Source organism: Podarcis melisellensis (genome assembly GCF_964234715.1).
Source record: "Podarcis melisellensis genome assembly, chromosome: 2".
NCBI classification, from domain to species: domain Eukaryota; kingdom Metazoa; phylum Chordata; class Lepidosauria; order Squamata; family Lacertidae; genus Podarcis; species Podarcis melisellensis.
Window position 1 is genome coordinate 121,208,241 of NC_138529.1, and position 16,769 is coordinate 121,225,009.

At 44.5% G+C, this 16,769-nt stretch overlaps 1 long non-coding RNA gene across 1 annotated transcript in view; it reads right to left on the minus strand.

Moving 5' to 3' along the window:
- LOC309365361 overlaps positions 1–16,374 on the minus strand; it is a 115,274-nt gene extending 98,900 nt beyond the window's left edge. Inside the window, exon 1 of the long non-coding RNA XR_014166053.1 lies at positions 15,991–16,374. This is a non-coding gene — a long non-coding RNA (uncharacterized lncRNA). The remainder of the gene's footprint in view (positions 1–15,990) is intronic.
- Between the last annotated feature and the right edge of the window lie 395 nt (positions 16,375–16,769).

Sequence of the window (16,769 nt, forward strand, 5' to 3'; positions counted from 1 at the left end):
AAGTACTAGAATTGGCAAGAGGCCATTTGCTTTAGTACATTCAGACCTTTGTGGGCCATTTGCAGAGTCTGAAGGAGGAGCAAAGTTTTTTTTGTTGTTCTTGTGGATGATTATAGCCGGTATACTTGGGTATACTTGTTAAAATACAAAAGTGAAACTGGTCAACTGAATAAGAATTGGTTCAACTATATAGAAAGGCAGTTTCCCTGCACAGTTACCCAGTTGCAGAGTGATCATGGAGACGAGTTCATGTCTGAAGCCCTCCAGGTCTGGTTGAAAAAGCGTGGTATTAGTCACCGTAAATCGTGTCCGTTTTCGCCTGAAGAAAATTCAGTTGCAGAACGCAAGATAAGGTATTTGCAAACAATGCTAGATTCTATGGTATGTGATTCTGGCTTATCCAGGAAGTTTTGGGGGGAAGGAATTCTGTGTGCTAACTACGTACAGAACAGATTGCTTCATTCTACCATAAATAATACCCCTCATTTTTTGCTTTATGGAAAAAAACCCTTTTTGGACCATGTTAAAACTTTTGATTGCTGGGCTTGGGTTCACACCCCAAAAGGACAGAGAAGGAAAGAAGAACCCAAGGCAAAGAAACTTAGGTTTGTTGGCTATCAAAGTTGGTCAAAGGGGTATCGTTTTGCACTAGGGCGTGGCAGAGTTGTGATATCAAGACATGCAGAGTTTTTTGAGCAAGATGGTTGGGCCCGTTTACATGGAAATTCAGAAGTTGTTTTATCTTCTGTTGATACAGATAAATTTGTGAAATCTGAGGTAGAAAAGCCACAAATTAAAGAAAATTCTGAAAGAGACAGTGGTGAGAACTCAGGGGATGAGGGTCCCAGTACACAATCTCCTAAAGCTGAACCAATTTCTCCTGAGCAAGATGAATCAGAAGGGGAAGATTGTTCAGAGGGGGAGAGTGTTCAAGTTAGAAGATCACAAAGAAGCAATAAGGGGGTACCTCCAGAAAGGTTTACTATACAAGAAGTTAAAACTGTTGATGTGAAGAAAGAACCTTGTGATTATGAAATAGTAAGGTGGAAAAATGCAATGCAAGCAGAAATGAAATCTTTAGCAGAACACAATGTGTTTACCATAGAGCCATTGCCAGAAGGAAAAAAGGCAGTGGGCTGTAGATGGGTGTATAAAATAAAACATTTGGCAGATGGTAGTGTTAAGTACAAAGCTAGGCTGGTAGCACAAGGCTTTACTCAAAGAAAAGGTGAAAGCTTTGATGAAACCTTTTCTCCTACTGCAAGGAGCGAAAGTGTACGCTTATTGCTAGCTCTTGCAGCACAATGTGGGTTTAAGGTAAATCATTTTGATATTGAAACAGCTTATCTTAATGCAAATCTGCAAGAAGAATTTTTTATGAATCAAGCGCCAGGTTTTGAGGCAGGCGAACAGAATTCTGTACATAGGCTGAACAAAGCAATTTATGGGCTCAAACAGTCAGCCAGAAATTGGAACGAGTGTCTTGATAATGCTTTAAAAAATCTTGGCTTTAAAAGAAGCTTAGCTGATAACTGCTTGTACACTAAAGGAAAGGGTGATAAACAAGAATTATGTCTGTCTTATGTTGATGATTTGCTTTACTCTATAAAAAGTGACAAGCAAGTGGAAAAATTTGCAGAACAACTAAGAAAGGAATTTAAAGTAAGATATTTGGGTCCAGTAAAAAATTATCTCGGTCTTGAAATTCAAAGAACAAACGATGGAAGTTTTTTGTTGAGTAAAAAAGACAAAATAATGGAGTTACTTGAAAGAAACAATATGCAAAACTGCAAGGGAGTAAAAACCCCAATGGAAATAGGTTTTTTCAAGGATAAAGGAGAATGCACAGAACCTGTAAATCCTGAAATGTACCATTCAATAGTTGGAAGTTTACTATACATTTCCTTGCGGAGCAGACCAGATTTGAGTTATGCAGTTGGAATACTGAGCAGACTAGTAAGCTGTCCCAAGAAAATGCATGGAAAGGTTTAAAATGTATTTTCCGGTATTTAAAGCAAACACTTGATTATTGTTTGAGACTACCATCTTCAGGGTCTACAAAATTGCAGTGTTACGTTGACAGTGATTGGGCCAACCTTCCTGATAGAAAATCAATTTCTGGAATGGTATTTCAATTTGGGGATTCCTTGATAGGTTGGAAGTCCAAAAAGCAAGGTATCGTGGCCACATCTTCAACAGAGGCTGAATACTGTGCTTTATCAGAGTTGTGTAATGAAATAAAATTTAATGTTCAGATCCTCAAGGATTTAGATATACAATGTGATTATCCCGTTCAAATGTGGGAAGACAATCAAGCTGTAATAAGTTTGGCTGGGTTTGAGCAGTTTAGAAACAAATCAAAACCCTACCTTCCCTTCTCTCTGCACCTCCCAGCTTTTGCTTGTGCTAAAGCTGAAGGTGTGTCTCCACCCTCATCATTCAGCCCAGACACTGAGATCCAGCGCTGAGGGCCTTCTGGCAGTTCCCTCACTGCGAGAAGCCAAGTTACAGGGAACCAGGCAGAGGGCCTTCTCGGTAGTGGCACCCGCCCTGTGGAACGCCCTCCCTTCAGATGTCAAAGAGAACAAGAACTACCAGACTTTTAAAAGACATCTGAAGGCAGCCCTGTTTAGGGAAGCTTTTAATGTTTAATAGGTTATTGTATTTTAATACTCTGTTGGAAGCCTCCGAGAGTATTCCAACTATTACGATTCAGCCCTGTTTAGGAAAGTTTTTAATGTCTGGTGTTTTTATTAATTAATTATTATTATTGTTATTATTATCACTATCAATTCTGTGTGGTTTGGCGCAAACATGTTTCTCTCCACTTGTGCCACCTGTAGTTGGAGCCACAGAGTCCAGGTTGTCGCAGAGGTGCTGGCAGTGATTCTCTCCCCCCCCTGTAATTATCAAAATCACTGTGATTTATTCTCTCGCTCTCTGCAACACTCCATGGTTGTTTCCCTGCCTTCGAGTCCAACAGCAACGAAAAGCAGAATCAAGTCACATCTTGAACAGAGCCCCAGGGAAATTGGTGCAAAGTTGGTGCATAAAGGGGTCGTTTGCCACTGAGAGCCTGGGTGGAGGTTTAGGGTAGTTGCAGGGCAGCAGACTCTGTTGGAGCGAGAAGAGAGCTGCAGCTCAGAGGTAGAGCATCTGCTTTGCATGCAGAAGGTCGCAGGTTCAACCCCTGGCATTTCCAGGTACCTCTGGGGAGAGACCCTCTGCCTGAAAGCCCGTAGAGCTGACTGCCAGTCAGAATAGGCAGTAGTGATGTAAATGAACAGATTTGGTATAAGGCATTTATGCAGGTTCCTGATCCTACCATCATACACTTGGCCTCTGAATTTCTAACTGAGCTCCTGGCTGAGTGAAGACCCTGCAGTTGAGGGCAGTCTCAGGGGAGGTAGCAGGCAGAGCCAACATGATCATCCGCATTCTGCTGCTCCTGCTAATGCCCCACGACGTCTATGGGGCAGCTAAGGCGAAATGCCCCTTGAATCTGATCCCAGATGAAAACGAAGCTGTGAATTACTACATGCCAGGAGACCACCTCATTGGCGGAGTCCTGTCTCCAAAAAGGGGTTTCTTTGAACCATTCCTGTTTTCCAAACCTCCATTGTCTAAGACTATAGCGTAAGTCCCAGAATGAATGTTTTGAATAAATTCTTTTATGCAACTGACAGATGGAAAAGTATTTTCCCCCCTTTTCTTTTCTTCCTTTCCCCTCCTTTTTAAGCTTTTAGGAAGAACTTCCTGACAGTAAGAGCTGTTCGACAGTGGAATTTGCTGCCAAGGAGTGTGGTGGAGTCTCCTTCTTTGGAGGTCTTTAAGCAGAGGCTTGACAACCATATGTCAGGAGTGCTCTGATTGTGTTTCCTGCTTGGCAGGGGGTTGGACTCGATGGCCCTTGTGGTCTCTTCCAACTCTATGATTCTATGATTCTAAGCTTTCCCTTCAACTTCAGTGTCCTCTGCTCTGGGCCATTGTTGGGGTCCAAGGGTCACACACACACACACACACATTAGGGGGCTGAGGGATTGATAGAAGGACCCTGTGTGAGAGGCAAGGAAGATCTCCCAGGATGAGAGACTGGGAGAAGAAGGAAAGCTCCCAGCTGAGAACTGGGAGGGGCCACCACTTTCTGTTAATGACAAGGGTTAAGAGCTACCTTTGAGAGAGGACTTTGTGAGATCTCTTTCTTTCTCTGTTTTTGTTTTAATTTAGATTTGTTTCTGTATGCTTGCTGAACCATAGAGCCAGTGTGGTGTAGTGGTTAAGAGCAGTAGTCTCCTAATCTGGTGAACCAGGTTCGTGTCTCCGCTCCTCCACATGCAGCTGCTGGGTGACCTTGGGCTAGTCGCACTTCTCTGAAGTCTCTCAGCCCCACTCACCTCACAGAGTGTTTGTTGTGGGGGAGGAAGGGAAAGGAGAATGTTAGCCACTTTGAGACTCCATCGGGTGGTGATAAGGTGGGATATCAAATCCAAACTCTTCTCCTCTTCTTCTGAACACCATTTGCCACTTTAATGCTCATTTGTCCAGTTTGGGTGAATCATTTGCAGGGTGTCTGTTACGAGGTACTGGCATGTCTTCTCCTTCCTGATCGCCATTCGTGAGGTCAACCAGAACCCCAAGCTCTTACCCAACGTGACCCTGGGATACAGCTTCTATGAGAACCTTTTCAATGAAAGAATCACTTCCGATGCCATGATAGACATCCCTGCGGGTGGCGAAAGAAGCAACATCCCAAACTACCAGTGTGGGAAACGGAAAAACCTGCTGGCTGTTCTTGAAGGGGCCAATTCGGACATCTCCAGACAGATTTCAACCATGCTGAGCGTGTACAAAATCCCACAGGTATCTACTCTCTGAGTAAATCAAGAACGAGCCTTTTCTTGAAGCCCATTCTCGAGATTCCACCACAATTGAGGGTGCCCCCCAAAACAAGAGCTTGGGGGTGGATGAAATCTCCCTTTATAGAGATAAAATAGAAAAGATGCAAACTTGAAACTTGAGATGTATATTTTCAGGATGATTGTAATTTTTGTAATTTTTAAAACTGCATTTTAAATCATTGTAGTCTGGGAAGTGAAGGGTGAAGGGCAGGTGAATCACCATAAACATAATACAATAAAACCATCTGTGTACACACACGGACCATAATGCTGTTGTTGTCACCCATCTGTCTTGAGAGACAGTGGACTGTTATCATGATGACACTTGTCTTTTCCTCTTTCCTCATTAGCTCAGCTATGGCTTTGCTCTTGATGACAAAACCCAGTTCCCTTTTGTCTACCGGATGTTCCAAAACGAAGAAGCCCAGTGCCTGGGGATTGTCAAACTGCTCCTGCATTTCGGGTGGATGTGGGTCGGCCTCTTTACCCCAGACAATGACAATGGAGAAAGGTTCAGGAGGGCTTTGACATATCAGCTCATCGGGAACAACATCTGCATTGCCTTCTCCAAAAGGCCGTATGAAACATGGTTCCAGAGTGACTCTCCAGACATGTGGAGACGAGTCAATGTATTTGTTTGCTATGCAGACTCTGGCTTTGCTTTTGGTCCTGTTGTCACGGTGCAACAAATCCTGGAAGAGAAGCTGACAGCAGCTGCGGGGAAAGTCTGGATCACCACAGCTGTGCAGGACATCAACATGATCTTGTATTATGATTTTGCCTTGTTCCGGCACATTCTCGGCTCGTTCTCATTCACGAAGACAAGCAAGCAGGTGAAGCAAGACTTCTACGAACCATATTCCTCCTTTCTCAAGTCACTTTGGAAGAGTGCATTTGACTGCTCCAAGCACGAGTTGTCTGTGAAAGGCTGGACAAGATGCACAGTGCATGAGGAAATGGATCTCCTGCCACAACGTGAGCGTGAAAGGATCCTGTCCCAGGACAGCTACAGGAACTACGACATTGTCCAGGTCCTGGCCCATGCTTTGAATGCTGTTTATTCACAGAGATCCAAGCACAAGGTCACAGGGGAAGGTGCTAGGTTGGAACTTCAAAGGCTGCATCCATGGCAGGTAGGGATGGAAATGTCCATTTCAGTTTCTTCCCTCTACCACAACCCTGAATTCATTCCTCCAGATTTCTGAGCAATTTCTGAGTTATTTTTGTTTGTTTGCTTTTTTAAAACCCTCACGAAAATTCTTCTGCACTTGAGTGCAAATGTATGCATGCATCTTTGACCCATGTACACATCTTTGCAAGCAATTTCTCCTTAAAAAAAAAGAATGCAGCATAAATCCTCTTTTAAAGACATCCAAGCTGTTGGACATCACTGTGGGAGATAGTTCCACAGGTTAACTATGCACTGCATGAATAAGTACTTTGTTTTATCTATCCTCAGTCTTTAGCGAAGGATGCGTAAGAAGCCTTATAAATGCAATAAATAAATATATAACAACTCCAGTCATCCCCAGAAAGAGGTGATTCATGCATTGGGAGTGGGGTGGAGTGTTAACCCCGGAACCCCGGTAAGGTGAACTCCAGTTGTAGGAATATGACATATGTCCTCTTTTTTCAGGACATGTCCTCTTTTTCATGGGTAGAGTCATCATAGAGATCCATAGTTAAAAGCAGATGTCATCAAATGTGTCCTCTTTTTTTGCCCTTCGAAATATGGCAGCCCTGGAGCTCACAGGGAACAGGGATGAGGTATTGTGTTCAACCAAAGTTGAACTGTTCCTGAAGCTCTCTTTGCAAATGCCATCCTGGCAGTCAAGACGACCCCACAATTAATTGGTAGTTGTTGCAGCAGTGAGCTCCTTTATGCATATATTTGCTTGCTTTGATAATAAGCTAATTGGCTTGCTTTGATGTGATCCTTACCTGTGGGGTGCTGGGCTCTGAGCCCAGAAAGGGGAACTATCAGCAAGATGTGGGTATTTGCCACCTGTGCCCTCATCTGGTCAGGTGAAGTCATGGGATGTCCTGGTGAAAGTGACCAGCTGCGGGGAAAGTCTGGATCACCAGACTTTGCCACTTTGTAGATACTCAATGTTTGCTTGGGCGCGGACAAGCCATTTCCTTGCGGTTATGTACATGATAAGTCTATAAAGGTTGAGAGACCCGACTGGCAAGTCTACACCTTTCTTTTAATAAAGCACTAGAACTGATCGCTCTGGCATTTTTGACATCCTTCCTTCTTATCACTGCACCCAACCACTCCCAGGCGCCCTCCTTTGGGCATGATCTTCGGGAGAGATATCCAACACTGTTTCTGAATGTTTTCCAAATGCTGGCGTTTCCTCTATCATTCTAGTTTATCGCTTTCTTAAGAGAAGCCCACCTTGCTAATACTACTTCTGTCGATGGGAAGGAGGAGCCGGCAGCCGACTTCGACATCATAAATTGGGTGCGGTTTCCCAACAAGTCTCACGGGAGAGTGAAAATTGGGAGCGTCAGAGGACAGCATTCCCAACAATTCACCATCAACCCAGGCGCTGTGGAGTGGCCCTTTCCATTTAACAAGGTAGAGGAAACGGCTTGTTTCTATTTCGTCCATTTGCTGTCTCTAACACGGACTCACGTCCATTAAGTTAAAGCCCTTTCCGCACAGCCAAGTATACAGAGCCTGTGGTCGGACCGCTATGAAAGTGGCAGTTAGACCGTGAAAGGGCCCTGAGCAAGAGGCAAGGAACTGGAGAGTCCGCAGTGTGAGCGACTGGGAGAGGAAAGCAAATCTCCCAGGTGACATCTGGGAGGGCCAGTCCTTTTCTGTGGGGGTGGTAGGATTGAGAACTAGTTTTTGTCAGTACGCCTTTCAACCGATGTCACCGACTGGGCTCAATAACTGGTTCTGCCCCGACTGGGCTAGACGACTTGAGCACTTTCAGAAGACCTTCCAATCCTGGAAAACAGGTCCCAGTGCAGTGGACCCACAACTGTGCATTGTGAGCACAAGACTCATGCAGAGTATAAATGACGCAGAAGCTAGCTGTGAAGCATGTTGTTGTTGTTGTTTAGTCATTTAGTCGTGTCCGACTCTTCGTGACCCCCTGGACCAGAGCACGCCAGGTACTCCTGTCTTCCACTGCCTCCTGCAGTTTGGTCAAACTCATGCTGGTAGCTTCGAGAACACTGTCCAGCCATCTCTTCCTCTGTCGTCCTCTTCTCCTTGTGCCCTCCATCTTTCCCAACATCAGGGTCTTTTCCAGGGAGTCTTCTCTTCTCATGAGACAGATCCTCAGCTTCAGGATCTGTCCTTCCAGTGAGCACTCTGGGCTGATTTCCCTAAGAATGAATAGGTTTGATCTTCTTGCAGTCCATGGGACTCTCAAGAGTCTCCTCCAGCACCATAATTCAAAAGCATAAATTCTTCAGCGATCAGCCTTCTTTATGGTCCAGCTCTCACTTCCATACATCACTACTGGGAAAACCATAGCTCCCTTGCCGTGGCGAAGGGACTTTCAGAGAAGCTATGAACTATGCCGAGCAGGGCACCCAAGATGGACAGGCCATGGTGGAGAGTTTTGACCAAACATGATCCACCTGGAGGAGGAACCGGCAAGCCACTCCCGTATCCCTGCCAAGAAAACTCCACGGACAAAGACAACAGGCTGTGAAGCATAACTCCTTTTATTTCTAATAGCTACTGCAAACTAATGAACTACTGGCTTGCATGAGTGTTACATCTCCCACTCAGCCATCTGGTCACTACATAGATAAGACTCTCTCCACACACAGAGCCGGGCGGTCAGTCAGGAGCAGAAGAGGAGAAGAGCAGTTTTCACCCCTTCCTTTCTCAAAACATCAGATCAGGAGATTCTAGCAATGGGAGGAGTGAAAATATCAACAGTTTTGTACATGCACTTTTTACACCGTTTCTGCACTTTGCATACGATGCCGCTGGTCCCCCCCCCTTAATTTTCAGAGGGCTGTTGTTATTAGGAAGCCATTATGCAATACAGTGGTACCTCGGGTTAAGTACTTAATTCATTCCGGAGGTCCGTACTTAACCTGAAACTGTTCTTAACCTAAAGCACCACTTTAGCTAATGGGGCCTCCTGCTGCTGCCACGCGGCTGGAGCACAATTTCTGTTCTCATCCTGAAGCAAAGTTCTTAACCTGAAGCACTATTTCTGGGTTAGCGGAGTCTTTAACCTGAAGCGTATGTAACCTGAAGCGTATGTAACCCGAGGTACCACTGTATAGTTGCCCCTGAGACAATAATATGGCCCATCTGTCTCAGTACTCTGTTCTCCCAGTGGCCAGTCACATTGTGGGAAGTCTGTAGGCAGGACCTGAGCATAACAGCGCTCTGCCCCCCTGCAATTCCCAACAACTGCCGTGAGTCAGAGGCACATTGCCTCAGACAGTGGAGGCAGAACATAGCATTGTACTCCGTCCAAGTTGATGACCATCAAGTTCCAAAGTTTAACTATGCATAGAAAAGCCAATTATGGGTTTCACAGCCGTGCGATTATAATGTATATTCTACAAAAAATTGTTTTTTCCTCTTGATGCTTCCTTCCTTTCAGACTGTACCCCGTTCCAGGTGCGCCAATAGCTGTCGCCCCGGATACTCCAAAGAGATCCAGGAAGGGCAGCCGGTTTGCTGCTACTCTTGTGCTCCTTGTGCAGAAGGGACCATCTCCGCTCAGGAAGGTGAGCGACTCTGAAGGAAAGATGTTCTTGGGTTTGGGCACTTTCAATTCCCACCGTCAATTCCATGAAGCTCTGGTGGGGCACCTAATTAGGCTCACCAGTTTCCCCCGTTGGAACGACCTTTCTGGTGAAGTCATGCTACATACAAAGCTTTGTATTTTTCTTTATAAAATTTATTAAAAATAAAAAAGATAAAAAAGATAATGTTTGTTTATAGAAAGTGGCTTTGTTGGGTGTTATATTAGATTGAACAAAGTGAATATTGTTATTTATAGCAAACAGATGAAGAATCGGACGTTCTTTATTTTCTGGATCTTTTTTTCCATCTTTCTCTTTTAACCTCACTCTTTTTTCTTTCTCTATCCCCTCCCCTTTGTGTGTGTGTGTGTGTGTGTGTGTCTATATTGCATCTAGGTAAAAGTCTTGGTTTGGTTTAACAAAAGGGGAAAGATATTAAGTTTTGCCTTATTCTTTATAAACCTTCATAAAATTTATTTTTAAAAATAAAAATCATGCCCACTTGCAAAGGTTTATGGGCCAGGTCAAAAGGGTCTTCTGAAGACCTGGAGATCAGCTGATGAGGAAGAGCTGCACGTGCCTCTGAGCAGCTGAATAGTGAGACTTCCAATCCTCGCAGAGGACACTTTGCATGCCTTTTGTGAAAAGCTCAGCAAGGCACTTTCAAGCCCCAAATATCACTTGATTGTCAAGGGTTCAAAGCGCAGCATCAGCCAATGTCACTAAGTCACAATGTGATTGTCACAATGTGATTGTCAAGTTGGTCGCCCCTCCCATTTGTAAAAACTGGCCCATGAGGAGTAAAGGTGGCTTCCGGCATATATAAAAACATTAAACCTTAAAACGCTTCCCTATACAGGACTGCCTTCAGATGTTTCCTAAATGTTATATAATTACTCATCCCCTTGACATCTGATGGGAGGGCATTCCATACGGTGGGTGCCACTACCAAGAAGGCCCACTGTCTGGTTCACCACAACATCATCTGGTTTGCCTACAGAAGGCTCCACGTTCAGTCTCTGCCATCTCCACTTAGGGATGTGCAATACCCTTGTCTGATATCCTGGAAAGCCACAGTCGAGCAAGAATGGACAATACAGGGAGGACTGTATTGCCTAGCAACGGTGATGATGTCACAATGGGCAATGGCAACCCTCCTCCATGCTGCTGGTTCTGTTCTAAGCATTGGTGCTGGTGGTAGAAAAATCACATTTTTATTTTTCAGATGCAGACCATTGCAAGAAATGCCCAGAAAATCAGCACCCAAACAAGGACCGAAGTCAATGTGTGCCCAAGATTATCACCTTCCTGGCCTATGAAGAATCCTTGGGGATCCTCCTGACTTCCTTTGCTCTCTTATTGTCCTTGACCACAGGGATTGTGTTAGGAATCTTCATCAAATACCTTGACACTCCCCTAGTCAAAGCCAACAATAGGGACCTCTCCTACATCCTCCTGGTCTCCCTCCTGCTTTCCTTTTTGTCCTCCTTCCTGTTCATTGGGAGGCCAAGAAAAGCGACCTGCATTCTCCGACAAACAATCTTCAGCATCATCTTCTCAGTTGCTATCTCTTCTGTCTTGGCAAAAACCATCACTGTGGTTCTGGCCTTCCTGGCCACCAAGCCAGGGAACTCAGTGAGGAGATGGCTGGGGAAGAGTCTGGCCAACTCCATCATCATTTCCAGTTCCTGTGTCCAAGTTGTCATCTCCAGTCTCTGGCTGGGAGTGTCTCCCCCTTTCCCAGAATCCGGGGTGCACTCCCAGCCTGGAGAGATCATCCTGCAATGTAATGAAGGATCTGCTGCCATGTTCTATGGTGCCCTGGGCTACATGGGCTTCTTGGCGGCCATCTGCTTCACGGTGGCTTTCCTAGCCAGGAAGCTGCCTGGGGCCTTCAATGAAGCCAAGCTGATCACCTTCAGCATGCTGGTCTTCTGCAGTGTTTGGGTGTCCTTTGTGCCCACCTACCTGAGCACCAAGGGGAAGTACATGGTAGCCGTGCAGGTCTTCTCTATCTTGGCCTCCAGTGCTGGTCTCCTGGGCTGCATCTTCCTTCCCAAGTGCTACATTATTGTACTGAAGCCTCATCTGAACACAAAGGAGCATCTCACAATGAAGACAAAAGCTTCTATCTGATCTTTCCACTAGTGTTAGGGAAATAAGGTCCATAAGCAACTTGCAGCAAAAGTGAGGATAGCCATTTAAGAAAACCATGCTCGATGTTATGTGTAATCAGATTCCTCTAAGCTGCTACAGCCTTGGGAGAGGCTGGTCATCATACTCTGTCTATAGAAGTCCACTGTAGCATTGATGCATTTGAACCCACAGCCACATAACACCCATCCCACATTTTTAAGAACTCAATATTTTAGTGTGGCAGCAGCAGCTACATTTCAGAACTTCTGGCCAACTGATATCAAGCTGTTCCCTTCATTGTATGGTTTTTGGCTCCTACTAAAACCATTTTTCTTTAGAGGCTACCCAGATGTACAGAAAGTTGATGGAAGTTTTAATCTGTTTTTAATCTGCTGTTATATTAACTTCTTGAAAGTCTTAAATAATGGATATTACTTTTTCTTGTTGATAATTTTCTTGTTTCGTCTTTTTTTGCAAATAGCTTTGAGGAGTTTTTTTTAAAAAAAACAACCATGTGGTGTATGTGTTTTATGAAATAAATAAATAATAAATTAAATTTACATCCTGCTCTTCATCTGAAAGGTTTAGATAGACAGACACCTCACACCTTTCCGGGACTGGCCAGCTGTCTTATTACAAAAGAATTTCAGAAATAGACTGGAAAGAGAAGTTGCTGAATTGCAACTTGTTGTTGTTGTTGTTGTTTAGTCGTGTCCGACTCTTCGTGACCCCATGGACCAGAGCACGCCAGGCACTCCTGCCTCCCGCAGTTTGGTCAAACTCATGCTGGTAGCTTCAAGAACACTATCCAACCATCTTGTCTTCTGTCGTCCCCTTCTCCTTGTGCCCTCCATCTTTCCCAACATCAGGGTCTTTTCCAGGGAGTCTTCTCTTCTCATGAGGTGGCCAAAGTATTGGAGCCTCAGCTTCAACTTATTACCAAACTTAAAACCATGGAGAGACCTGGTCTGAATAGAGACATTGGATTCTTATCTCATTATACACGGTATAGCTATTTTTTGCCATCTCACCCCTTGCTTTTTCCTGTAAGTCCAATTGCAGTCGTCAACAGTCGTCAACGGGTTTTACCATACCTATCAGCCGATCACCCATTCCCACCACCCTTCTGAGTAATACCCCTCCCCACCTTCTCACTATATAGAAGGGTCTGGTGACTTCTGTTTCAGTGTATCTGAAGAAGTGTGGATGCACAAGAAAGCTCATACCAATAAAAGACTTAGTTGGTCTCTAAGGTGCTACTGGAAGGAATGTTTTAAATTTTGTTTCGACTAAAGGATATTGTTGAAATTAAAAAGGGGCAGCCCAAATTATCATGACATCACTCTGCCCCCTCCCACTTCCTCTACTTCTCATGAAAACTCAAAGGATTTGTCCAAAGTTCTCCTCTGAGTCCACAAAAAATGGACCCCATTTCTGAGAGGAATGTGAGGAGACAACCTGCTTCTGAACCAGGAAGGACTGGTGCATATATAACTCATAATGTTTTGAAGTAACAAAGTCATGCTCTGGTGGGCCATACACCTCGATCCAGGATTGTATGATGGTGTTTCTACAAAGAAAGTTTGCCCCTTTTCCTCTCGCTGCTCCTGGCTCTGGTGAGTTCTCACAAACATGTTTTTCTCCAACTCTGCCCCAAGAGCCACACAAGAGATCCCATGAAGTGCAGGTGTGATCTTGCTTCCCCTTATAATTCTCCAAACCACAGTGATTTATTTCTCCTCACACAAGGGATGAGTCCAATGGCATAAGCACCAGAATCTAGGGCAACATGAGGCAATTTCTTGCATGAGCCTGAAAAAGCTGGTGCATAAAGACCTTCTCTTGTGCCACTGAGAACCTGAGCTGGGATATAGGACAGGATCTAAGTGTGTTGCTCTTGGGTGGCTGCATGGAAACTCTGACAGAGCACTGTTTGCGATCACTTCCTTCAGCTCTCAAGCCCTGACTGGACTCTACAAATGCTTGCAACGTCACTGCAGTTTGAGTCTATGGTTTTCTGGAGCTGAAGTTAAGAGGAGCAGCTATAAGGGAGATGATTGTGGCAAGCAGACTCAGAATAAGACATCTATTTGCTTTCCTCTTGCTGGGCTGTATAACTTTTGGGATGTTGAAGGGGAAATGTTTATTGAATTTCATAAGGGATCAAAATAAGCCACCAAGCTACTACAAACCAGGAGACCACCTCATCAGTGGGCTCACATCTGTAATACCTGTCCGATTTCTACCATTCAACTTCTCCGAGCCTCCCTACACGAGACTTAACTTGTGAGTAATTACATGGTATAAAGAGCTTAATGCTTCTAGTGTTTTTATCTTATATTTTTATGAAGAAGAAGAAGAGTTTGGATTTGATACCCTTTCACTCCCCTTCAGGAGTCTCAAAGCGGCTAACATTCTCCTTTCCCTTCCTCCCCCACAACAAACACTCTGTGAGGTGAGTGGGGCTGAGAGACTTCAGAGAAGTGTGACTAGCCCAAGGTCACCCAGCAGCTGCAGGTGGAGGAGCGGGGGATTGAACCTGGTTCACCAGATAACGAGACTACCACTCTTAACCACTACACCATACTGGCTCTCAACTAGTGAACCGCCTTGAGTTCACTGAACCGCCTTGAGATCTACAGACGAAGGGCGGTATACAAATTCAATCAATCAATCAGTCAGTCAATCAATCAATCAATCAATCAATCAATCAATCAATCATGCTCTCTGACTGACTGAAGGCTTCTCCAGAAACCCTGCTGATTCAGCATTCGTCCTGATTTACTTGATTACGTGGTGGTCTTTACTGAGCATTTGTTGTGATTTGTGGGCAGGGAGATCCTACAACAGTGAATATTCATTGAGCATCTAATAATAATAATAATAATAATAATAATAATAATAATAATCATCTTTATTGTCATTGCCCCCTCTCAGGGACAACGAAATTATTTGGCTGCTCCATCCACCCAGATAGGGCACTCCACTCAAAATCAGAACAACTATAAAAACACTAATTAAAACAATATAATATAATACAGCAAGGAAAATTAGATGACTTTCAAAGTCCAGGTTTCCCATTCAGGGCCGAGATCGCTCTAGAGAAGAAGCTGTTCTTGAGACGGCTCGTTCTTGTCTTCATCGTCCTGTATCTCCGTCCCGACGGCAGGAGCTCAAAGAGACAGTGACCAGGATGCGATGGATCTTTTACTATGTCCAGTGCCTTCCTATGGCACCTTGTGGCATAAATCTGCTCTAAGGTGGAGAGTGGGCAGCCAACAATGCTCTCTGCTGCCTTAACAACTCTGCACAACGCCATCCTGTCCTGGGTAGTACAGCTTCCGTACCATCTATTTGCATATGAGGGGATCACATGCCTTCCTCCTAATCATTTGATCATTCTACACTTTTCTATGCATTTCTGGGTAACTTTCAAAACTGCAAAAGCATTTTTTAAAGTTGCAATTCTCGCACTATGGCAGAAACCTTTAATTGCAGGAAAACAAAGTTCTGCCATGCGCTGGAATCCCTCCTGCAAAATATTGACTGTCTGGAGGCACACTCTGATTTCATAGGTTCCAGTTGCCCCCATAGGCCAGGACCATGAACTTAGGTGCTTCTCAGTTGAAGGTGCAGCAGCAGCTGATGCTGAAGTCCTGACTGAAAATGAGTATGCTGCAACTGAGAATGTTATGATTTTGCAAAGTGGCATTTAAAAATCCAAACCTACAAGGGGGTAAATAATGCAGCTGGCTGTAAACACAGCTGAAACGCAATCTCATGAAATGTTCATGATGGTGAAAGTTGTGGCCACAGTTTCACTATGGTGTCAGTCCACCTTCAGTGAGGCTGATGGGCCTTTCCTCTCTCCTACAGGTCACTAATGGAAGGTATTTAAGCATCTCAGGGGGGGCTCATTTTATTTTCTGTGCTGGAAACAGCTGAGAGTTTAGATACAGCAAGAATTAGAAACGTTTTCATTCAATGTAGGGCACTTTTTTGTTCTAGCTCTAAACATGGGAAATTCTGGAATATCCTGTCCTTCCTGGCTGCCATTCGTGAAATCAATCAGGACCCCAGGATCTTACCCAATGTTACCCTTGGCTATGTCATCTATGACCATTATTTTGATGCAAGGATGACTTCTGATGCCCTGCTAGACATGCTCTCTACTGGGCACGCAGACATTCCAAACTATTACTGTGGGAAGACAAATAACCTGTTGGCTGTTCTTGAAGATGCAGAAGCTGATATTTCTAGATATGTGTCAACTGTGTCAAGCATCTACAAAATCCCACAGGTATGGCTGGTTTGGTGTTAAGACGGAGTTGTGCCTCTGCCATGGGCTTTCCTTTCTTTCCTTTTTGGACTCTCCCAAAGGTGAGGGTGGGATGGAACCTGGAAGCAGGAGCACTCAACACTGGTGTCAGATGCTTGCTGCTTTTAACCCTTTGCCACCCCACCATGGCTTTTTAAAACCATGTTGCGTTTTTATAATGCATTCAAAACACAGTTTTTTGAGTAACGTAGCTGAGTCCCTAGTCTAATGCTCTGGGATGTGATTCAGCCTTACAAAATATTGAGAGTCTGGAAGCATTCCTGGAAGACCTACTCCCATTCAACAGGGTTAGCATTTTTTCTTGTTCTCTCTCTCTCTCTCTCTCTCTCTCTCTCTCTCTCTCTCTCTCTCTGTGTGTGTGTGTGTGTGTGTGTGTGACTGTAGTTGGTCAACTGTCTGAGATTTGTCCTGGAACCAGAGCACATCACTCACCTCTTCCTTTCATTTCCTAGGTGAGTTATGGATACACTGTTCCTGCTCTTCATGATAAAACCCAGTCCCCCTTTTTCTACCAGATGGCCCCCAAAGTTGACCCCCAGAATCTGGGGATTGTCCAACTGCTCCTACACTTCAGATGGACATGGATTGGTCTCTTTGCTCTAGAGAATGACAGTGGAGAAAGGTTCCTGAACATTATGACTGTTCAGATGATCAAGAGT